Genomic DNA, 23614 nt, shown 5'->3' on the forward strand with positions numbered 1-23614 from the left:
CACCCTTCCAGAAAGGACGCCCGGGAGTGGGCTCATGGGGAACTGGCCAGGGCAGTGGTTGGACCACAGTGTCTAGTGGGCAGGGGGCCCTGGCTGGGCTGCTGCAGCCTTGACTGACCCACGGGGGGCCCGGACCCCTGCTCACAGGGCGGGTTCTGGGCAGAGCCTAGAGACAGGGGCTAGGGCCTCATGGAGGAGGGAAAGGGGAGCAGGGTGGGAAAGGGGAAAATTGGAGAAAAGGAGGAGGGAGGGGGAGAGAGAGAGAGAGAGAGAGAGAGGAGAGAGAGAGAGAGAGAGAGAGGGAGAGAGAGGCAAATCGAGTGAGAAAAAGGGAGGGAGAGACAACAAAGGTGGGGATGCGTGGGTGGGCGGTGTCTGCCAGGCTGCCCACCAGCCTCTGAAGAGAGCAGCTGGAAGGTGACTTCAGGAGACCAGGCTCCTGAGACAGCCTTTTTCTCACACATGGAGAGAGTCAACATAGAGAGGTCTTTACAGCCTGAAAGAAAAAGAACAAATATCCATTTCATTCACTCACTGGCTCAATCCTTTTCCTCCAAAATCTTTCCTGAGCACCTACTGTGCGCAGGGTCCCCTTTTAAGCCCTGGTGTAAGGCTCCCTGGAACACGTGGTCTGGTGTGGCAGTGTGGCTGGGGAGTCTGAAACAAATCGGGGTCTGGAACGGAGACCAGCGGTGGGTTTGGTGGGAGAAGCCAGCGCAGTTCGAATGGTTGGGGTGGTCTCTCCAGCCCTGTGATGGGGCAGGACAGGTGCGCCAGGTGGGGAACAGCATGAGTGGGGCCCCTGAGACATGAAGGGGTGGGGGGCTGATTCACAAACCTGGAAATACAGCCAATCAAGGAGCCACAAGAAAGGGGTGAGCTCGCCGTCGAGAGAGGTGTGCGTTGAGATGGGATGCAGGTTTTTTGTTTACCAAACTGGCAGCCAACAGCCGCCCATGATGCTCAGGTATCACGAGGATGCTGGGAACAGGCAGTTCTAGACCACGGGTGGGGGTGATGGGGCAGCCGTCCTCGGGAAGCTTAGCGGCCAGCAGTAGAAGCTGTCCATGTCCTACTCCAGGACTCGGCAGTCTGCTGTCGTGATATTTTATGCTGAGAAATTGTCAGAGATGTGCACCAAGATTGCAGGGTGCTCACCTCAACGTTTAAAATACTGCAACATTCCTTAAGTACACTAGGTGTTTTCATGAGGGGCTATGGAGAGATGTTCATTATATTTTCAGAACATATTAAGTGAACAAGTAGGTTAGGATACGTTCAGGTTCCATATGAACAGCTTGTGTAAAACTATTTTCTCATAGGACCAAAGGCTGGAAGGATAAACAACAAAATGCCAACAGTGGTTATATATCAGTGGTGGAGTTATGGGGAATTCTGATTTTCTTCTGCGTCTCTTTCTGTGCTGTTTTGGTGTTTAAGGAAAAAAATCAGTAAATATAAAGCTACACTTTTTTTTTTTAAGATGTTGGGGGTAGGAGTTTATTAATTAATTAATTAATTTTTGCTGTGTTGGGTCTTCGTTTCTGTACAAGGGCTTTCTCTAGTTGTGGCAAGCAGGGGCCACTCTTCATCGTGGTGCGCAGGCCTCTCACTATCGCGGCCTCTCTTGTTGCGGAGCACAGGCTCCAGACGCACAGGCTCAGTAGTTGTGGCTCACGGGCCTAGTTGCTCCGCTGCATGTGGGATCCTCCCAGACCAGGGCTCGAACCTGTGTCCCCTGCATTAGCAGGCAGATTCTCAACCACTGCGCCACCAGGGAAGCCCCAAAGCTACACATTTAAAAGTAGGTTTGTTCTCAGGCCCTTTTCATCTCTTCCAGACTATTGTATAACCTGCACTTGCCAATGCCAAGTTCATTTCCCACATGGTCGCCGGCTGCATTTTTTTAACACACAAAGATGAGCATGTGACTCCAGCTGAAAAACCTCCATACCACAAACCCCTCTGCTCGTCTCCCACTTCCTTCAGGTGGGGACCTGAGCTCCAGAGCCTGGTGTTCAGTGCCCCTCACTACCCGGCCTCCTTCTCAGCCATTTCTCTGGCAGTTCTCTGACCCCACCCAACCTCAGCCCCTCTAAAGCTCTCATGCTCTTTTATAAACCTCCATCTTTGTGCATTCTGCCTCCTCCTCCTGGAATGCTAAAGCTCATAGTGCTCTTCTTGGGAACTCCTACTCATCCTTCAAAACCCTTTTCTTAGTGCCCCTGCTGTAATAGTGTCACTTCTGGTTTTAAACCACATTGCTCTCAGGAAATTCTCCAAGTTTCTCACATGTCTCCTGTTTGTCATCCCATTCCCATCTTTTCATACTCTGTGCCTTCAGCCCCTCCGCCTCCCCCACCTCTGTGTTCTGAACAGCAAACTTCTGGCAGTTGCCTGTTATACCTCCCTTCCTACTCCCTGGACTCCCCAAGCAACCCCTGCCTGGCCAACTCATACATTTCTTTTAAGTTGTAGATGAAATACCCCCTCCTTGGGGAGCATTCCCTGACTCTCTGCATGGGTTAAGTTCTGTAGTCCCCACCTGTGCCCCACCCTGGTGTTCACTGTGTGAGACCACAGTTTCCTCCTTACCTGTCTGTCTCTGTCAGAGTGCAGGTGAGCTCTGAGGGTGGGGCTGTCACTGGATGATGAGGAGGAGGATAGAAATGGTGACATCGGTCTCGGTTCAGGCTCCGAGCTTACAGGGGGCATTTGAATTTGACCCCTACCCCTCTCCATGAGACCCGCCAGGGCACAGACCACTGGTCTGTGGGTGCCCACAGCAGGGACCTGGAGACGTGGCAGCTGGGTGATGCCCTGAATGTGCACTCGGGGAGACCTGGGAAGATCCACCCCCCCCGCCCCCGCCGCCACGCCAGTCGTTGTGGTTTCGCAGTTTGATAGCAGAGCAGACCAGAGTCTTCTGTAAATGGGGCTGGTGAGCACTCCCAGCTCCGGGGGTTTGGGCGTCATAACGCGATCGTGGGCCAGTGAAGGTGACGCTCCCTGAGCAGTTCTCTCCCTCTCCCTCCCTCCCTCCCTCTCTCTCTTCTCATCTTCAGGGCCACAGTCAATTCAAGCCAGCAGGATGGGCCAGGGTCTGATCACATGGTCAGGCTAGGAGCCAAGCCCGGGAGCATGATGCTTCTGCACTGGCTGAACAGACTTAGAGGTGCATCCAGTTGGAAGTAATCATTTGGATTAAACCTCATTACCCTTTAATGAATAATTAACCTGCCAGATGTTAGACACTTATGAAAAAGCCCAGTCCTCCTCTCAGACCTGCCGTGCTTGAATCAAATGTTTGTCCCTGGGTTTCTGAGCATCCCCCAAGCCACCAGTTAAATCCAGGTAGGTGTGACTGTGTGGAGGCAGGGTTGGTGCTGGCAGGTGGGGCTGACGTTGTCCAGATGCTGTTTCTGGGCGGGGGTCTCAGGGATGGAGGGGAGAGGCTTCCCCCTGGGTCATGGCCAGCAGGCCTTCCCCATCGGCTCAGCCTGGGGTCCAGCTGCCAATTCCCAGTGGCCTGGAGGGCAGCCGGCAGAGGGGAGGGCTCAGCGTCTCTCCAGTCCACCCCCTCCACCTCTGCTGACCGCTCTGCTTCCTTATAAATCAGTGCCACTGGACATCTGGGCTCCACCCAGGGTCACCAAAATGACAGACCAATGCCATGGGTTTTGCTTGGCAGAGGTGGGATTTGGGTTGGCAGGTGACCACGCTGGAGGCCGTCCTGAGAGGTGGGCTGTCCAGAGTCATGGTTTGGACCGTGGTCTTGGTGGCACGGGCACCTTGCTTGCTGCCTGGCCTTGGGGAGTCAGTGTCCTCACTGGTGGGTGGGAGATGGGGAGGGGGTCAGCATGAAACCAGGCACAGAATGGACACTGGTAAGGACGCAGGAGCCTGGTCTGGGCCCCCGCCACTCAGGGAGACGATGGCAGGGTTTTCAGAAACAGCTGCTGGCAGCTCAGGTAACCAGCTTCTGCGGGCGACCCCTTGGGGGCCATAGGGGAAGACGGCACAGGCGCCTGCGCCCTGCCCCCCACACCTCGCATACACTGTGCCCTTGGCCGGAGGTAGGGGTGAGCCCCTGGTCAGGATAGGCGCGTGGAGAGGCCCGCAGTTGTGCCAGCCGGGGCACCTGTCTCCTCCACTTCTGGACCCACAGATGGTGAGCCTCCTTGCACTGGGGGGACAGACATCGCCTCAAGAGGAGGATGACCTGTTCCCAGGAGAATGAGTGGTACCTGTCCTGCTGGGCGAACCTGATTCTCAGAGACGGTTTGTAAGGAATACTTTCCTTACTGCCTGGCGGCCCTTGAGGGGACGGGGTGATTTGCATAAGTAAATTTGGCAGTGCCTCACGAGAGGAGTACGTGACTTCATTTAAATTGAATGACTCCTTGGCAGGGGGACAGCTATAATTATTTAGAAATTATAATGATGATTTAGTAAAGGTGGCAATGAGATGACAATGATGATGACAGGGGCGTGTGGCATTGTCGGTCCATGCAGACGCCGATGCCCTTGGGGGTCACCATCACTTACCTTCGAGGTGGGGAAGCCCTGGGGCCCGTCTGCCCCTGTTCACTGTGGTCCAGCAGGTACCCCCTCGTCCATTCTCGCTGTGATGAGCATGCCTGGTCCCCGAGTGCCCCCAGCCCTGCCAGGGCCTACCCTCACCTGCCTCACCTGCCTTCACCTCTTGCCAAGGCAGGTGTGCTGGGCAGGGAGGCTTTCGTTCCCAACCTCCTCCACTTTCTGGCAGAAACAAACAAACAGCGGGTGAGTTATTTGCTACCCACTCTGCATAAATCGGAGGCATAATGTAGCTGCCAGGGCTCTCCCGCCACTGCCATTCGCAAGGCAATTAACTTGAAAATTGAATTGATGTGCATTGATTTTTTTTAATAAAGTTATTGTAATATATTCACTCGTTAGAATCCGGAGCTGAAAATAGACATTTTGCTTCTGATTATGGGGCCGTCCCTGTAAATCACGTGGGGACGGTAGCAACACAGCCCCTCACTGCTCAGCATCGTTTCCTGTTAGAACTGAAAGGTCCATCACAGGGGTTATTTTTCTTCTCCTGTGCACAGGCTTGACACATTCGGGACCCTTGAGGCCTTTCTCCAGAAAACTGGGCTGAGGGTGACGGGGCCGGGGAGACAGGGCCGGGCCTGGGGACGTGTTGGCTGTCGTGGTGGGTCGCATGGCCCTGGCTCGGCTGTTTGGGTTCCGCTCTAAGGGAGGGGCTGATGCTGAGCAGGCTGGTGCCCTGTTAGCCCTGACTTCAGAGAAGCCGATGTGATGGGAGGAGGGGCTTGGCAATGTTGTGTCGCCCACAGGGCTCTGTGGACACCCAGACACCCGTCCCTAATCCCTGAACCACAAACGCAGATGGCTTCAGTGGCACCCCCTACAGGGACCGGAGGTCAGCCTGCCTTCGGGTAACTCGGCCAGTTAGAAACGTCTCCCACACCTTGAGCCGTGGTCTGGGCGACACTTTCTGCTTTGTGCCACTGGAATGGGGGCCCAGGGAGGCCAAAGACACTTTCAGGACCACCTGGTTTTGTGCCATGTCCACTCTGGTGTCCTTCTGCTCAGGCATTTCGCAGACTCCTAGGGTCCATGGGAACCCCAGCTTCTCCCACCGTCCTCCCAGAAAGAAGCTGAAGGACCGCTCAGGACCACGGCCCAGCAGGGCAGCGGCTGGAGCTGGATGAGCCCAGGGGTCTTCCTGGGGGTGAGAGGGGTGCAGTGCTCCCTGGACCTTGGAGGACACGTGGATTTGGGGAGCTTTGTGTCACACCCTCAAGACAGTCAGGTTGGGCCGACGTCTGGGGGAAGGGGCCTGGGGGGTGGGGGAAGGAAGGTCCTGGTCAAGAAACCAGATGCCAACCTCGGGGTCCTTCACCTGAGCTGCTGGGGTCCTGTGTTGCAGAGTTGACCACAAAATCTGCCTTGTAGGGGCCTCCGCTGTGGAGATGCTTAGATTTCATCAGACTTCCTAAAGGGCCTGGACTCTCCCCACCTCAAATTAAGAACTCATTGGACAAATGGTTGGCCTGGCTCTGTTTCCCCAGACGCTGGGTGCTGTGTCAACACCTAAATTTTATGAAACAGTTAAAATCAGTATTGAGGGTATGCTGAGGGTATTGGGGACGAGGAAAGGGGGAGAGAGCAGATCTCTGGGTCCAGGTGTCTGGCCCCTGGTCGGGTTGCTCCCCGAGGCCGACACCACTGCCCGTCGGGCTGATCTGCTCTCGGGCTCCGAGTGCCAGCGTCCCCTTCCCTCTCACACTTTGGCTCACGCCACCCCTGTGTGGTTGTGAACTGTCCTTTAGGATGAGTGAGTCAGGACCTCTCCGGCTGGATTGCACCTTCCTGCAGGGAGAACCCACCTTGCTCTTCAGGAAGTGGGAAGAAGGGTCTTCCGGGGGCGGGGGTGTGTGTGTGAGTAGCAGAGGGCAGCTCCCAGACGTGTACCAGGGGTGCAGAGAGGCGAGCTCACACTGGTTCCTGGACCAGGAGGGCCTTCGGGACGGGTCCAGAACAGGTGATGGAGCTAAACCGGGGCTGGAGAAGCAGGGACGGCTCATGAGAAGAGCAGCAGGCCGGGGGCTGGGTTGCTGGAGGGTCTGGGTTCCAGGTGGGTGAACTGCGTCCCTAGCTGAGTGGATGGGGACTTCCAGGGCTGTTTACCTGTCTAGACCGTTTGCCACCTGGTGAACGCTGTGTATGTTCTCACTGAATTTCATTCTTTGCTCTTTGAGGTGCTAGAACAGGCTGGGGGAGAGGCACCCGGGGCAGCTCTGGGGTGGCCACGTCTGGGGGATCTTTTGGGACAATCACCGTGCTGGGGGTGCGAGGCCAGGGTCTAAACTGGACCACGGGAACCCTCACCTGTGCAGAAGGGAAATAATTCTCCCCTGGATGCTCCAGAAGGAACGCAGCCCTGCTGACACCTGATTTGAGCCCCTAGGACTAACTACAGGTGTCTGACCTGCAGAACCAGAAGAGAACAGACCTGTTGTATCTGAAGGCAGTCAATTTGCAGGAGTTTGTTACAGCAGCTGGGAAACTGCCCCTATTTCATTTTTCCTCCCGCTTCTCACTCATGCATCTAGCCTGCTGACGGTGGCCTTACCTGTGCCCTCAGCACCTGTGCAGCAGGGCCTGACGCGGTGCCGGCCACGGGAGGCCTTAGGAGATGGAGGATGGAGCAGATGTGGCTCCTGGGTGGAGGCGGGGCCACTCTTCCCTGGACTAGAGGGGGGCTTCTGGTCCTTTCTGACGCCAGCCCTCCCCAGGGACCGCCCCTGCTTGTCACTGCCGGCCTGTCTCTGAGGCGAGGCTGGGTGCTTCTGTGCACTGCAATCCCTGCTCCGTGAGTTGGGGCTCCTGGTGATGGGCTCACATGGGTGAGATCACACTCTGGTGCCAGAGGAGCCCTTCGATAGGGGCGACGGCCACGGAACCAGGGTGATGGGGCTCCACACGGCCATCCTGAGCTCGCTGCGTTCACACTCATGGGCGCCCCACCGAGGAGACACGGGGAGCAAAAGCCGGGGGTGGGGGGGGTCAGGCTCAGCCCTGCTCCTGAATTGCCATCGCAGAAGACAACCCGGAGGGGAGGCTGGGCCAGGCGGACAGCTGGGTCCTGGCCCCGAGGGGCCCCCTGACCCCGAAATGGAAGCTAATCAGGAAGAGAACTTGGGGCCCACAGGACAGGAGTCCTTCTCGGAATCAGCCTCTGCCTTCGAGGGGGCGGGCGTGAGGCAGGGTAGTCACTGAGCTGGGTCCGGCCCGGGGGACGAGCGGCGGGAAAGTGGGTCCCGCCACCTGGACCCCGGCCGCGTGGCCTCTGGGTGCATTCCTGGGGCGTTTCGCGCTGGGAGAGGGGAGCCTTCCGCTCGGCCCCTCTGCCTGCCTGTCTCTCTGTCTCTGTCTCATTCCGTCTCTCTGTCTGTGTCTGTGTCTCTCCATCTCTCTCTCTGTAGAAAGCATGAGGAAGTCAGACCTTGGAGGGGGGGGTGTTTCCCCATGGGCAAGGGGGGTTCTTGGGTCCTGGGAGTGCCCCCCACTTCCTGTCTCCTGTGAAGTCTCCCGGTCCACCCTCCCAGACCTGTATCTTTCCTCTGAGCCTGTTGGGTGACCTTCAGAGAACTCGTGAGGCCTGGGCGCCTCATTAGAAACCAGGACCAGCAGGGGCCCCACCTCCCCACCTTCTTGACACCCGGAGGGACTAAAGTACATGCACAGGGCACAGCACAGGGCTGGTTCCTGCAGACACGCCATGAACAGCAGTGACGACAGCTACTGTTACCAGCTGTGGCTGCTCCGGCCTCGGCCCCACCCACTTCCCTTCACTGTCCTTCATTCCCCGAGGTGGTGCGGGGCTCAGGCCTCAGCCCCCTGGTCCCCCTGACGGTCTGTGGTCAGCTGTGGGAGGGCCGGGACAGGCTGGGAGAGTGGAGGGCTCCTGGCCGTTGCCCTGCTGGGGCACCCGCTCCTGCAGCCCCAGGTCCTGCTGGGTACCTCTATCCCCAGCCCCAGAGAGAGCCGCTGCCTCTGCATGCAGCCCAGCACTGGCTACTGAGCAGCTGCCACCTCAGGCCCCCCGAGTGGCCAGGACCGAGGGCCACAGCAGCACCGTCCAGTGGTGTCAACACTTTGACAGGTTCAGAGCACATCCCGGAGACGCTGAGCCCGTGTATCAGATGAAGAAACAGAGGTCCACAGTGGCCCAGAGCCACGCAGCCAGTGACTGAACAGGAGGAGAAACCCAGGTCCTCACGTGTGGACTGGGGCGTTCTTCTAGAAGGATGAACAAGTGACAGGGTCAGAGGTCAGGGACGGTTCCTCACCTGAGCAGGCGGCTCTGGGTCAGGTGGAGCTGGTCCCCCTGGTCATGGCCCCAGAAAGCAGCACGTAGGGCCCAGGTGTCCCTAAGTCCACTGTGGGGACACTGGATCAGTTATCGTTCTTTGGCTGCAGCAAAGTCACCAACTTTGGCTGAGAAAATGAAGGAGGCGGGGACGGGATTTATTGGAAGGATGCGCGCTAGCTTTTGTAGGGAAGAGGCGGCTGAAGCGCAGAGAAGGACAGAGAGTCAGGGCTGGGACCCTGCGGGTCGGGCAGCAGCCTCCGGGGGCGCCGGCTTCAGGTATCGTCTGCTTAAGGTCCAGATCCTTGGCGGGGTCAGGCTGGCTGAGCTGGCCCAGGAGGCCCACTTCTTGCCAACCGGATGGACAGCTGCGTGAAATGGGGGAATGGTAGTTCCCCCAAAGGAAAACCCAGGAGCCGTTTCCTGAGGAGGGGGCGTGGGTACTGCCCAGGGGAACAGACACAGACCCCCCTGGGGCTCTTCACTCACTCACTCATTCATTCATCCATCATTTGTTTAGCAGGGGGGTGTGGAGGGGTGTTCTCCCCAGGTGGTATCACATCATGTGGGCAGAGGCTGGTGGGGCCCTAGGGAGGCCGGGGGAGGTCGATGGGCATTGACTGACCATTGCACAGCGGGATGTCTGTCCTGAGATGAGGGTGCCGACACGTGAGGATCGTGGGGAGTCCTGCAGCCTTGTAGGAAGCGTCCTGCTCGTGTGTTTACAAAATGCCCTGGCGATCATCATGGTGCTCAGTGAGGCCTCAGGGATTCAGGAAGGGTGACCAGTAGCAGCAGGAGTCAAGGGGTGTGTCCAGCCAAGGCCAACCCGTTTCGGGCCAGTGACTGCTTAGGCCAGGAGACACGATCATGTAGCCCAAATGGGCAACCCCCGAATCCTGTACCCAGCAAGAAATGTTTAGACAGAGCAAGCAAAATGTACATAGACCTCAAGAAGACTTCCTGTTTCAAAGGTATTAAGCTGCCAGATGTAAACTCAAGGCGGGGGGCTGTGTTATGAACTGTGCCCCTCCAAGTTCTTAGGTCGAAGCCTTAACCCCCAACGTGATGGTATTTGGAGGTGGGACCTTTGGGAGGTAATTAGGTCACGAGGATGCAGCCATTGCTGTGGAATCAGTGCCCTTATGAGAAGAGGAAGAGACGGGGAGCTCTCCCCCCCAACCAACGTGCACGCATCTGGGAAGGGCCATATGAGTACATCACGGGAAGGTGACTTTCTGCTGACCAGGAAGTAGGGCCTCACCGTACACTAAACCTGCCAGCACCTTGATCTCAGACCCCAAACTGTTTGTTGTATAAGTTCCCCAGTCTCTGTATTTTATTCTGCAGCCCAAACTAAGGCTGCAAAGTGCCCTTTCTGAGCTGAAACAGGGGCTGGGAGCAGAGTGAGGGCCCTCGTCCCTCCCTGGGGCCTGGAGGGTCTGCCAGCGCCTGGGGCTGAGAGTGTGGTTGGGCTGCTAACGGCTACTGGGCCCCAGGGACCCACGGTGGGGGGTCTTTCTCTGCTGGGCCAGCGGGGACCGTCCATCTTTGGTCTGCCCAGGAGGGAGGCTGCTGTAGCCGCTTTGCCCTGCTAGCCAAGCACAGTGTGCCCGGAGGTGCCGCAAAATCCTTAAAGAGAAGAAAGTGAGCCGCGCCATTTGTCTTCCTGAAAGTGCCCCTGCTCTTGACACCTTGTGTAAGGGCACGTTTTTAAATGAGAACAAGGCTTTGAGCAAAAACCAATTTGTTCAAAACAACCTGTGGAGTCAGGAAAGATGTGATTTTGACTAATGAGCACAAACTTTGTGCAGGCAGAAGTGGTCAATTATGGATGAGCTAATTACCCAAGTGCACCGGATTTGGACCGCCGAGATGTCTACGGGTCTGTACCTCCAGTTGGGCCCCAGCCCATCGGTTACGATAATTAACGAAACCTCGTTCCTGCATTATTTTGCCAGGCACAAATAATCACTTATTTTGATGATTCAGTGTCCATCAGGCCTCAGGGGGCACCCCGGGGCTTTCCACCTGCGCGGGGAGCGGGAGCGACTTCTGGACCCGTCAAATGTTTGCTCGCCGGTGGTGCTCAGGTAGGATGTGCTGTCTCTGGATTTAGTGGAAGCTGCTCCCCACGTGTGCTGGCAGGAGCCCCGCTCCTTCCGTCCGCAGGGGCGACCTTGGCCGAGATTTGTAGAGGTGCTAGGTGGGTATTGATGTCTTTGTGACTCTCCTCTGTAGCTAATGGACAGACAAAGCTTACAGAGAGAGAAGGTGGGAATCCCAGAAGAAGCGGCTCTCCATCCCTTGCCTCTTGAGTGAGGCCAAACCTCAGAGGTATTGCTGGTTTGTTTTTTGTTCACCTGTCGCCTTGGGTTGAGGAATTACACTTCCATTGTTTTTTTTTTTTTTCTTTTCCCCTTGGCCTCCTGGCAAAGAAGAAGAAACTGTCTTCGCTTTGTAATTTACAAGGTGACAATAGCGGCTAATCCACATTGAGCATCTACTGTGTCTGGGCATTGGGCTGCTTGACAGATACGTTCTGTCTTGATCCTTGTTGCATCCCTGCCGGGTGATAGGCAGACAAGCGACTTTAGGCCAAGAGGAGCTACTTTGTTCACTCTCCCAACACGAGCAAGTGTCAGAGCCAGTGGTAGGGTGGAGAATGTTGAACTTCAAAGCACCACTCCCAACTGGCTCATTTTACCACCTGAAGAGCAACTGAGCGCCTATCAGGTAGGTGTCAAGTGCAGTAATAACCAGGCTCTCTTTTCCCCTCAAGTAACTTATGGCCCTGAGAGAGCTTTATATGACTCGGCATCACCATGCATCCCGTACCGAAACCACAACTGAGTCTTCAGAGCATGTCTGTGGGACCAATTCTAAAAGATAAAAAATCAACAGATGTGTCTGTTTTGTTGTAACGATGTAAACATTGTTTGCTGCACAGCCTCAGAGTGTACTATGATAGCAATTCCTTTTTTGTACAGATTTCTTTCTGGAGATTCTAATTTCCTTCCTTCTTATCTTGCATGATCTGTTATGAACATAACCTTCAGTACTTCTTGTCTCCCTGTAATATTCACAAGTCTCTGGAACTTTATTTTTTTTAAAAAAATAACTCTTTCGAAGGAGACTTTCTCCACAATCTCTAAGCATCCCAGGATGGTTGCTGCATCAATTTCTCACTTCACTCTTTTGCAGACCACATCTGCAAGTAACTTTTCTTTTTTATTAATAAATCTTAAGTTTAAAATTAGATTTAGAGTTACAGAAAGATTGTGCAGGTTGTACAGAGAGTTCCTATAGACCCCACACCCCGTGCCCCCATCAGTAGCATTAATGTGGTACATTTGTCTCCATTAATGAGCCAGTATAGATATATTATTTTTAACTAAAGTCCATATAGAGATATAAAAAAAAGCTTCCTTAGTTTTTACCTAATGCCCTTTTCTGTTCCAGGACCCCATCCAGGAGGCCACGTGACGTTTGTCACCACATCTCCTTAAGGTCCCCTTGGCTGTGACAGTCTCTCAGACTTTCCTTGTTCTTGGTGACCTTGACAGTTTTGGGAAGTACTGATCAGATTCAAAGAATGTCCCTCAGCTGGGATTTTCCTGATGTTTTTCTCAAGGTTGGGCTGGGGTTTGGGGTTTCCTGTGAGGAACCACAGAGGAGCAGTGTCCTCCTCACCACGTCTTATCAACAGGACTGCTGATGCTGACCCCGGTCACCTGGATTCTCCACTGTGAAGTTCTCTGTGGTGCTAACAGTGGGCACTATGCGTTCATTGCTTTGTTATTTTATACACATAGTATCTGTATCAGGCTTTTAATCACCTCTTCTGGAAATCACCTCATCTGGCTGTGTCCACTGGTCCAGGGACAGCCTGGAGGTGGCCCCATCACTCTGGCCACTTAGTGACCTTTTGCTTTGTAACTGGTGAATTCACTCTTGTGTTCTTGGATTGACATGTTATTCTTTCCTTACCATTTCTTCTGATTGTCTTGGTTTCTCTGCTGGATCCTCGGCGGTGCTCATGTCTGGATGGAGCTGTAGGGATGCAGCGACCTGTCTCTGGGAGCACTGCTCCTGCAGGCTGTGGGGTATCCCACCCGCCATTGCACTGGTCACCCGCCAAACATGGAAGTTCCAACCATCTGGCCGCCATGGGCATAACCAGCTGATGGGCCAGCAAATATCCTGATTGCAGGAAGGAGCTGTCATGGGGTCTGGCTCCAGCTGATCTGCTGTTGGTGAGCTGGACACAGACCCTCCTCGCCAGCCCCTGTCCAACCCTCCCTCCATGCGGGCATTGCTTCCAGTGCGTGCTTCCCAGAAACAGACCCTGTTTTCTGCAGGGACATGGGGTGTGGGGTGTCCATGGGAGAGAGAGGGACCGCATGGGGGTGTTGGTGTATTTTCAGAAAGATGATCTCCTTGGAGCTTTGGTCCTTCTTTAGAACACAGATGGGTGTTTCTCCTTGGCTCTATGTAACTGATAATATTAGTGGCGCATGTCTCAGGGTCCTCGCTGGACCCCTGGCTCTTCCCATAGCTGCTCCCTGGACCCTCAGCAAAGTTCCGAGTAATAGTGATCACTTCCTAGCTCGGCTGCTGGGGGGAGACTGAGGCTCAGAGAGGAGGGCGCCAAGGCTCTCAGGCTGGTCACCAGGGTGAGGGGACTGTCCTCCTTCTGCAGCCAGTCTGAGCCAGAGAAGGTCAGACGCTGGCCCCTGAGGGCAGTGCACCTGCCCGGGCCTCTCCAGGGCGCTCCGGCCTCTAGGTGGCTGGCCTCGGTGGGATACCTGGAGCCCCTCCAGTGGGGTGATGGAGCTGCAGCCCAGCCCTGTGAGGACCCTGGCACCCAGTGATGGCCTCGGGGACCAGCGGTTGTGCAGACGGGCTAGGGGCTCTCTAACGGCGGCTGCGCTATCTGCAGGTGTGGGGCTTCCTGCCTGGATGGGGGCCGGGTATTTCCTGAGGCCCGGGGCTGCTGCTGAGGCTGGAAGGTCAGGGACGAGTAGAGAGAAACGGAGTGAGTGAGAAACGGGACCGGAGCCAGGGATGGTGCTGTATCCCTGTGTGTGCCAAGAAAGTGATGTCACCAGCAGAAAAAGGCACCGTGTGGCTCAGTGTGGGAGGTGGTGGGAAGCTGCAGACGTCATGGAAGGCTGTCTGGGGTTCATTCCACCCCCTGCCGAAAGGGACCCATGAGTCCAGGGCACCCCTCTTTACAACGGTGACAAGTGACGTGACACATGGTAAGAGGGGTGGGAGGACCCCTGGGTCAGAGTGACAGGTTTGGGTTGGACTCGGACACCCCTCGCCAAGTAGATGTGGACAGATGTCACTGCTGACCCTCAGGGGCTCATCTGAAAATGAGGCGGCAGCGGGACCTCCCCCAGGGCTCGATGGACGGGAGGTGGTCGTCAGGGTCAGTGTGGTTACTGATCCACCACGCTGGCTGTCTGAAGCGACAGACCGAGAAGATGCCTTTGTGCTCCTGCTCTTTACGTGCCCCGTGGACAAGGTGTGGGTCAGCGGTGGGACTCTCCCTGCATTCTGAGTCATCCTCACACCCTCTTTCCCTGCCCACTGCATGGAGTAAATGACCAGCTTCTGCAGAAAAGGGCCAGCCGCTCTCCAGGGTGTCAGCCTCTGCTGCATTCAAAGAGACCAGTGAAACACCTACTGTGTGCCAGCTGGTCCTCGCACCTCTGTGGGGCTGGGCTTCTTCTTACCCTGCACGTGCCATCTGGGAACTGGATGAGGCCACATATCCTGTCCGTGTGTTCCCAGGAGCGCTTGATTAGAGATGGGCATCTTTTATTGTGATGGGAGGCAACCAGGTAAGCTGGATGCAGGGTCAGCCTGGGGAGCAACCTGAAGGCTAGTTACGAGGTCCCTTCCATAGGCAGCATTTCTGGGGACCACAGTGCTCTGGAGAAACGTCATTATGTCGGCAGGGTGGGTGCTCACCTGTGGGACCTCACGTGATATTAAACATGCGATGACTCCAGCAGGTGTAGGAACAGTACGTCTCCCCAGCATGGGAAATGGAAATCTGAGTGAGCGTTCTCAAAGTGAATGCCACTGTGGCACGCAGGACAGTGTCACAGTAACAAGCACGTGTAGAAGTAGTTTTCTCCAGCCCGTCACCTCTGAGGGGCACTTTTCAACACATCAAGACCATCAGGGACTGCAGGGGTGTGCAGCATGGGGGTTCCTGGCAAACGCTGGGTCTTGACACCCCAACAGGTAGCAAGTTCTCAGCCAGTGAGCCCTCTATACACAGTCCAGAAGGAGCAAAGGAACTTCCCCAGACCTTGCTGAGGACACACCCCCAAGGGCGGCTGGACAGAGCAGGGCTCCTCCCACTCGACCTGGCGAGACAACAGGGCTCCGCCCTCGACTGTGGATGGACAATTCCTGAGGCTCAAAATCTGTGGTCGCTTCCCTGGGGCATCCACACCAGAGTCTTCTATTAGTCGCTTGACATGCCACAATGAGAGAGAGAGAGAGAGAGAGAGGGAGAGAGAGAGAGAGAGAGAGGGACAGGGAGAGAGAGAGAGAGAGGGACGGGGGGGGGAGAGAGAGAGAGAGAGAGAGAGAGAGAGGGAGAGGGAGAGAGGGTGAGGGAGGGAGAGAGAGGGAGAGAGAGAGAGGGAGAGGGAGAGAGGGAGAGAGAGAGAGGGACAGGGAGAGAGAGAGAGAGAGGGACGGGGGGGGAGAGAGAGAGAGAGAGAGAGAGAGAGAGAGAGGGAGAGGGAGAGAGGGTGAGGGAGGGAGAGAGAGGGAGAGAGAGAGAGGGAGAGGGAGAGAGGGAGAGGGAGGGAGAGAGAGAGAGAGAAAGAGAGAGAGGGAGAGAGAGAGGGACAGGGGGAGAGAGAGAGAGAGAGGGAGAGAGAGGGAGAGAGAGGGAGAGAGAGAGAGGGAGAGAGGGAGAGAGAGAGAGAGAGGGAGAGGGGGTCAGGGAGAGGGGGAGAGAGAGAGAGAGAGAGGGAGAGAGAGAGAGAGAGGGAGAGAGAGGGAGAGAGAGGGAGAGAGAGAGACTAATCACTTTTCTGGAAATTGCTACCCCCCTAACTTGCCTGCTCAGGGAAGGGGGTAGAGTGTTCAGATGCTGAGTTGCAAGACACCGAGTCCTCCTGGCTTTGGCGCATCCTGATTTGCAGGACTGGGCACGTTTATCCCACACTTAAACCCGTGGGGCAGAGGTGGGTGGCTCCAGGGCTGTGTGAGCCCTGGACTGGTGGGTCGCCCCCTTGGGTGACCTGCCTTCAGCTGGCTCCTCTCCTCTGCCTGTGAGCCCGGAGACTCTGCCGTCCTCCCAAACCAAGGCTCCCTCCGCAGACCTAGCACATCCCTCCTCACCCACCTGGCGGGTCCCAGCTTGCTTGGGGCAGAAGCTGCTGTGATTGTGTTTTCCTTGTACCAGTGTTTTCATGACCACTGCTCCTGGCAGTGTGAGGCTGGCAATAAAAATAATTGATTGGAGGGATGTTGATAAAGCCCTGCTTATTGCAAACAGTAAATTAAAAGTGAGCACTCCACCTTTCTTCCCACCCAGGGAACAATAACCAGTCGCATGAGCTGGAGGAGACAGAGAGCAAGATACAGAGCCATCACTCAGCTTGGCCCGTCTCACCAGCAACCTCATAAAAATTAAGGAACAATTTTTCAAAGAGATAAAGGCTGCAGGGACATGAACAGCAAAACAACCAAATTGTTCCTGCCCCGAGGAGGTTCATGCGGGATGGGAAGGGATTTCTTTTCCCATTTTTAATTTACAAGAACCCTGTAAACCACAAATTAAAGCAGCAACAGCAATTCAGAAGGCTTGATTCATTAAGCCTTTATTTACCCTTAATGCCTCCAAAGAAAAATAACTCGGTTACTGAACACGAGTAACAGCCTCAGAGCTGACACTTTCCCACACAAATCTCCGGCCCGCTTTCAGATGGGGCTGCTGTGCACTGAGCAGAGGTGGCGGCTGCAGCGGGCCCCTGGTCTCCCGTGGGGTCTGAGGCTGAGATGGGCCTCGAGCGGGAGGCCTGAGAGAGACAGCTCCTCTGGACGTTTAGTTCCCAGGCCTGCAAACAGGAACACATGCATCTCCTGCAGTCACTTCTAGGACAGTTTCACGTTCGCATCCTTTTTCCAACAAGCATGAAATGATTCAAAGTCACCATTGCTCATAACAAGCAGATAGGAGGGGCCCAACAGATATGTTGTAAGTGAACGAATGAAGAAATGAATGAATGAAGAAACGAATGAGGCCCAACTGGTGCTGGGCTTTGGGGAAGGGTGAGAGTTTCTGCAAACACATGGCATTATTGCACGTGTGCGTTTGTAATGGGGGGGGTCGTGATCGTCTGCTGAGCACTTGCTGTGTGCCAGGCACTGCGCTGCATAAGAAATCAGACGTGGTCCCGGCTCCCTCAGAGCTCAAGGCCAAGGCTGCGTGGTCTTTCACTCAATAACCCACCTTCTTGGACTTCTTGGGTGGTTTCTGAGGGTGTGGAGGTGAGGAGGGCAGTGTGAGGGGAGTGAAGTGGGACGAACGTGGCTTTGGAGCCGGGCTGCCTGGACTGTGGAAGCAGGTGGTGAGTCCTATTGTATTGCTGAGTAGCTAATCGCCCGAAGGTAACATACGGTTCTCCTGGCGCTGATTTTGAGCTCAGGACTTCAGGCCTGGATCAGCTGGTGCTTCTGTTTCAGGGTCTCTCACTGGCTGTGATCACGATGTAGTTCAGGGCTGGGGTCTGACCTGAAGGCCTGCCTGGGGAGGGGTCTGCTTCCAGGCTCACTCAGTGTTCAGTCCCCGAGACTTGGACGGAGGGCCGGAGTTCCTTGCTGGCTGTTGGCCAGAAGCTCCCTCATGGCCTTGCCACTGGGCTTCCCCATGGTCCACAGCACAGCAGCCTCATCAGAGCAAAGCAGGAACAAGACAGAGAGGGAGGGCCAGCCAGCCAGAAGCAAGAGTTTTCTGTGAGCCAGAGTGATACCCCATTGCCTTGTCATTCTATTCATCAGGAGCCAGTCACCAGCAGCCCACACTCCAGGGGAGGGACCAGGAGACGGTGTGGACACCAGGAGGCGGACCACTGTGGCCACGTCAGAGCTATGTGTCCAGGTGAGCTCACAGCTCAGTTTCCTCACCTGCGCGGTGAGCTGATGGTGACACCAATCCTGTAGGGTTGTTTAGAGAGGAAGTGTGCTCCTAAAGTACTGAGCGCAGAGGTCTCTGTACTGGAAGCCCTCGAAAATGGTGTCCCCTTTTCTGGTGACATTGTTCCTGAACCAGGATCGTTTGTCCAAAACACAGCAAGCTAAACACTGAGACTCCGAAGTTTGCAGCAGAGAAAAGGCTTATTCACAAGGCAGCCAAGTGGGGAGATGGGAGAACCAGGCTCAGACCAACCTCCCCCCCGCCCCCCGCCAAAGGCCGGGGGCTTGAGATTTTTATGAGATAAAGAACAGGGTGGTCCTAGGCATGGGGAAAGGTGATTGGAGGTTGGAAAAAGGTGAGGTCCTAGGCATGGGGAAAGGTGATTGGAGGTTGGAAAAAGGTGAGGTAACCAGCGTTCTGTGCAGGGGTATCTGAGTTCCATGCTTCCTCATGGGACGTGTGTTCAAAAATGTCAGCACTTAGCGTGATCTGAGGTGGGGTTTTGTCCCTTTGACATCAAAATGTCCTTGTAGGACACCTGCACAGGCCCAGGTTTTTTTTTTGTGGTACGCGGGCCTCTCACTGCTGTGGCCTCTACCGTTGCGGAGCACAGGCTCCAGACGCGCAGGCTCAGCGGCCATGGCTCACGGGCCCAGCCGCTCTGCGGCATGTGGGATCTTCCCGGACCGGGGCTCGAACCCGTGTCCCCTGCATCGGCAAGCGGATTCCCAACCACTGCGCCACCAGGGAAGCCCCGGGTCCAGTTTTATGGTCAGTGGTCCCAACCAGTCTTAGCCGGCCCGAGCTCAAACTAGACACAGCTGACTCCAAACTCCTGGCAAACAACTCAGACAAACATCTTATTACTTGGGCTATGTGAAGCTTGGAGAGTGTGTAATTTGCAGCAGAATAATTAAGGCAAGTTTGCTCAGTGAAGGCAGGCTACAAGCAAGGGGTTTTTAACAAGCTGTAGGATGAGCTCAAGAATTTCTCTGAGTCACCAGTTTCTGTTAACACAGTTTCAACATCACATTCTAAGAACCATTTTGCAAAGTTGTGAAGTGAGGGGATTTATATTTGGGACCCTGAGGCTTGCCTTTAGGGGCTGTGATGGCTAATTTTATGTGTCAGCTTGACTGGCCATGGGGTCCCTGGATTAAACATTGTTTCTGGGTGTGTCTGTGAGGGTGTTTCAGATGAGATCAGCATGTGAATTGGGGCACTCAGTAAGGCTCACCCACCCTCCTCAGTGGGTGGGCAGCACCTAACCCAGGGGGGTCTGAAGGGGACACAGGAGGTGGGAGGAGGAAGACACCCACTTTGTCTGCCTCACTGTTGACAGGGGAACTCTCATCTGCTCTGTGCTTGGCTAGCACGGTTCTCAGGACTCCAGACCTGGACCGAATTACGACACCACCTTTCCTGGGTGTCCAGCTTGCAGACAGCAGATCATGGGACTTCTGCCCATCTGTAATCACATGAGCCAGTCCCTCATACAGATCTCTCTGTGTCTCTCTCTGTTCCTGTATCTCTATCTATCTATCTCCTATCTATCTATCATCTATCTATCATCTATCTCCTATCTATCTATCTATCTATCTATCTATCTATCTATCTATCATCTATCATGTATCTATTTATTTATCTATTATCTATCTATTTCTCTATCTCTCTATCATCTATTATCTATCATCTGTTATCTATCAATCATCTGTTATCTATCTATCTATCTCCTATCTATCTCCTATCTATCTATCTATCTATCTATCTATCTATCTCCTATCTATCTATCTATCATCTCCTATCTGTCTATCTATCTATCATCTATCTATCATCTATCTCCTATCTATCTATCTATCTATCTAGCTCCTATCTGTCTATCTATCTCCTATCTATCTCTCTATCTATCATCTCCTACTGGCTCTGTTTCTCTGGAGAACCCTGACTAATATAAGGACCCTTTTTTCCTTCTTCAACCCCTTTGCCTATGGTTCAGCCAGAACCGCGCTCCCTGGAAGGACTCTGCCATGAACAACTCCTGACGTGAGCCTTCCTCCCTGCACTGGGCTCTCTCTCTCACTGGGGTCTCTTGCTGGGCTTTTTGTGAAGAACGAAGGAGCAGGAGAGGATCCTTCTGGAGACCCCAACCCCAGGGAGGTGCCGCTCTGCCTGTTTACACTGACACTCTGACCTCAGGGCATGGTGGCCACATGGAGACACTGTGTGTTTGGACTGAACCAAGGACGTGATCCTACAGAGTTTTCAGAGAAAGGTTTAACTGCTCAAACCACTACCCGTAGGAGTGAATCAAGTGGGAGTGTCTAGAAATCACGATGGAGGGTGTGGCCATAGCGTCTTCTCAATAAATGCCTGTGGGGAGCGGTGGGTGTTGAGGGTGGACACCTCTGAGCCCCGGGCTTGGGGAGCCTTTGCACTCACTCTGCCCCCTGAGTCTGTTGGCCCCCAAGTCTTTCCCTTCTTCCTTGGCATCACTGACAGGTTTTAGGGGCGTTTCAAAAGGTGGGCTCCTGGCTTCATCAGGAGGTGGTCCTGGCCATCTCTGCTCTCCCAGGACATGGCACAGAGGAGGCAGGGAAAACGGCTCAGGGAGTGACTCCATCTGGGGATGAGGAGTGGGAGGGACACTGTGTGGGCAGTGGGGCTGTGGTCCTGCTGGGCCTTCTGGTGCCACCTTAGGAACATCACTCTGCCCCTCTCTGCCTCGGTTTCCCCACTGTGATGGGTAGGGTGTGACTAGACCTGAGGCTTGGCCCGCTCTGGGACTGTGCTGGGTTGAACTGTGCTCCCCCAACGATACATTGAAGCCCTAAACCCTGGTACCGTGAATGTGACCTCATTTGGAAATAGAGCTTTGTAGATGGCATCAAGTTAAGATGAGCTTGTACCAGATTAGGATGGGCCTTAATCCAGTACATCTGGTGTCCTTACAAGGAGAGAGAAATTTGGACACAGATGCAGAGGAGAACACCACGTGAAGACACAGGCACACGAGGAAGCAGATCATGTGACGATGGGGGTCAGAGATGGGAGTGATGCAGCCACAGCCAGGGAGAACCAAGGGTGCTGGAAACCACCAGAAGCTGGAAGAGGCAAGAAAGGATTCTCCCCTGGAGTCTTCAGAGAGCACTGCCGACACCTGATTTCACAATCCTGGTCTCCAGACTGTGAGAGAGTAGATTTCTGTTGTTTTAAGCCCCGCAGTCTATGGTCATTCATTGCCACTGCCCCAGGACACTCGTATGGGACGCTGTCCTGTGACCGGCAGTGGTGGCAGCAGTGGGTAGGCCCCGGGGGAGAGGGAGAGCTCTGCGTAGCTGGGGTGACCAGGTGGCACAGAAGTGGAGGGGCTCAGGGTCTCAGCATTCACAAGATCTGCAGTCCAGCCCTCCTCTGACCGTTGCACTGTCAGTGGAAGCCGGGCCAGGGAAGGTGCTGTATGTCTGGACTAGGATGGGATCCATCGGCTCCTCAGCCTGGTTCAGAAGGACAGACTGGGCTGCTGAGAAACAGCTCCAGTCCCTGCAGAGAAACCAGGTGGGGCTGGCTCGACTTGGCCTCAGGTCCCCACCTCTGGTCTCTGGGCCTCGGTCTCCTCGCCTGTGATGTGAAGGCGTTTGTCACCCTTCCACTTCTCGAGGGGGATCAAGCTGCAATAGAGCCAGCAGAGAGCCTGCCCAAGCAGCCTGGGGTCCTTGTGGACCAGGCAGCAGATGGAGCTCCCCTGCATGTCTGGCCATGTCAGGTTGCTTTGTTCAGCCTCCGTTTTTCCATCTCTAAAATGGGAGCAGCCATCTCTTCCCCTGGAGGGACAAATTAGGAGTTGGAAGGTGGCTCAGACGCTGTAACAAAGCACCACAGACTGGGCAGCTTCACAACAGACATCTATTTCTCATATCTACTTCTCCCCAGTGGTGGCTGGGAGTCTGAGATCAGGGCGCCCACATGGTTGCGTCCTGGGGAGAACCCTCTTCCTGGTTTGTAGATGGTGTCCTTCTTGCTGTGCCCTCACATGGCAGAGAGAGACATCTGTCCTGTCTCTTCTTATAAGGGCGCTAATCCCACTCATGAGGGCTTGTGGTGGTTAATTTTATGTGTCAGCGTATCTGGGCTGAAGGGTGCCCAAGAGCAGATAAAACTTTATTTCTGGGTGTGTCTGTGAGGATGTCTCCAGAAGAGGTCAGCATCTTAATTGATAGAAGATCCACCTCATCAATGGGGTGGGCCTTGTCTGGTCCTCTAGGTCCTGAGCAGAACAAGAGGGCAGAGGGAGGGTGAATTTGATGTCTTCCCAAGCTGGGGCATCCACCTTCTCCTGTTGTTGGACATGGGCCCCTTGGTCCTTGGGCCTCCCACTTGGACTGGGACTTACACCGCCAATCCTCCTGCTTCCCAGACATTTGGGTTTGGGCCAGAGCCGCACCACTGGCTTTCCTGGGGCTCCAGCTTGTGAATGGCCCATTGTGGGACTTGTCAGCCTCCATAATCACGTGAGCCAGTACTTCCTAGTAAATCTCTATCTATCTGCCATCTATCTTTCTATCTACCTATCTATATCCTGTTGGTTCTGTTTCTCTGGAGATAATGATACAGGACCCTCCCTTATGACCTAGTCACCACCCAAAGGCCCCACCTCCAAATGCCATCACATTGGGGGTTAGGGTTTCAGCATGAGAATTTGGGGGGGGGAACATAAACATTCATTTCATAGCAGGAGGATGGTGTGTTTTAAACCACAAAGTGCTGTGATCCTTTGAGGAAACCATTCAGATGCTGGGCCCTGTCCCTGTGGGGATGGAGAGCTGAGGGGGTAGCCTGGATGTGGGGCATTGGGAAAGGCGCCAGGAGGATGTTCTGTCTTAGGAGGGAGCCTGCAGTCTCTGGCCAGAGAGGGTGGGGACTGCAGGGCTGTAGCCACAACCGTCACTGCTGGGGCCTGTCCTGGTATCTCACGGTATTACTGGAATTTTCTTTGGGACCCTGATGACAGGTGAAAGACTGGCCGTGGAGTCAGATGGACCCAGCTCTGCCCTTGGTGCTGATTCCTCTGAGCTTGGGTCGCCTCACGGGCAAGGTCACCTCCCTTCAGGGTGGCTGTGAGGGTTAAGTGCAATGATACATTGTTCCCAAGGTGGTGTGATCGAGGTGGGGCTCGCTTCCTTCCTTGGGGAACAGTGCCTTGAGGGCTCCCTCGGGGAGGGGCTGGCTTCCCAGGTCCCGAGGAGCACCTGGTGTCCTCACGCCTCTGCCTTACATGTGATTAAGTTATTACCCATTTAGTTTAAAGACTTGTCTTATCACCTATTTACAAGGCTTATGGATTTCTCATTACTTCCTTTGATGGAACTCAAGCCAAAGTTATTTCCACTCACTTTGTCCAAGCTCTGCCTATAAAACATGGCAGCAATAATGGGAGAGGGAGTGGGCTCGGGCATCAAGGCTGAGCGACACGCCTGCCCATGCACCCCGGGAATTTATCACAGCTGTGTGTGCAGATGCTGGTGACCTCCCAACAGTCATCAGCAGACACT

The sequence above is a fragment of the Mesoplodon densirostris genome, chromosome 2, assembly GCF_025265405.1.
Source record: "Mesoplodon densirostris isolate mMesDen1 chromosome 2, mMesDen1 primary haplotype, whole genome shotgun sequence".
Lineage (NCBI taxonomy): Eukaryota > Metazoa > Chordata > Mammalia > Artiodactyla > Ziphiidae > Mesoplodon > Mesoplodon densirostris.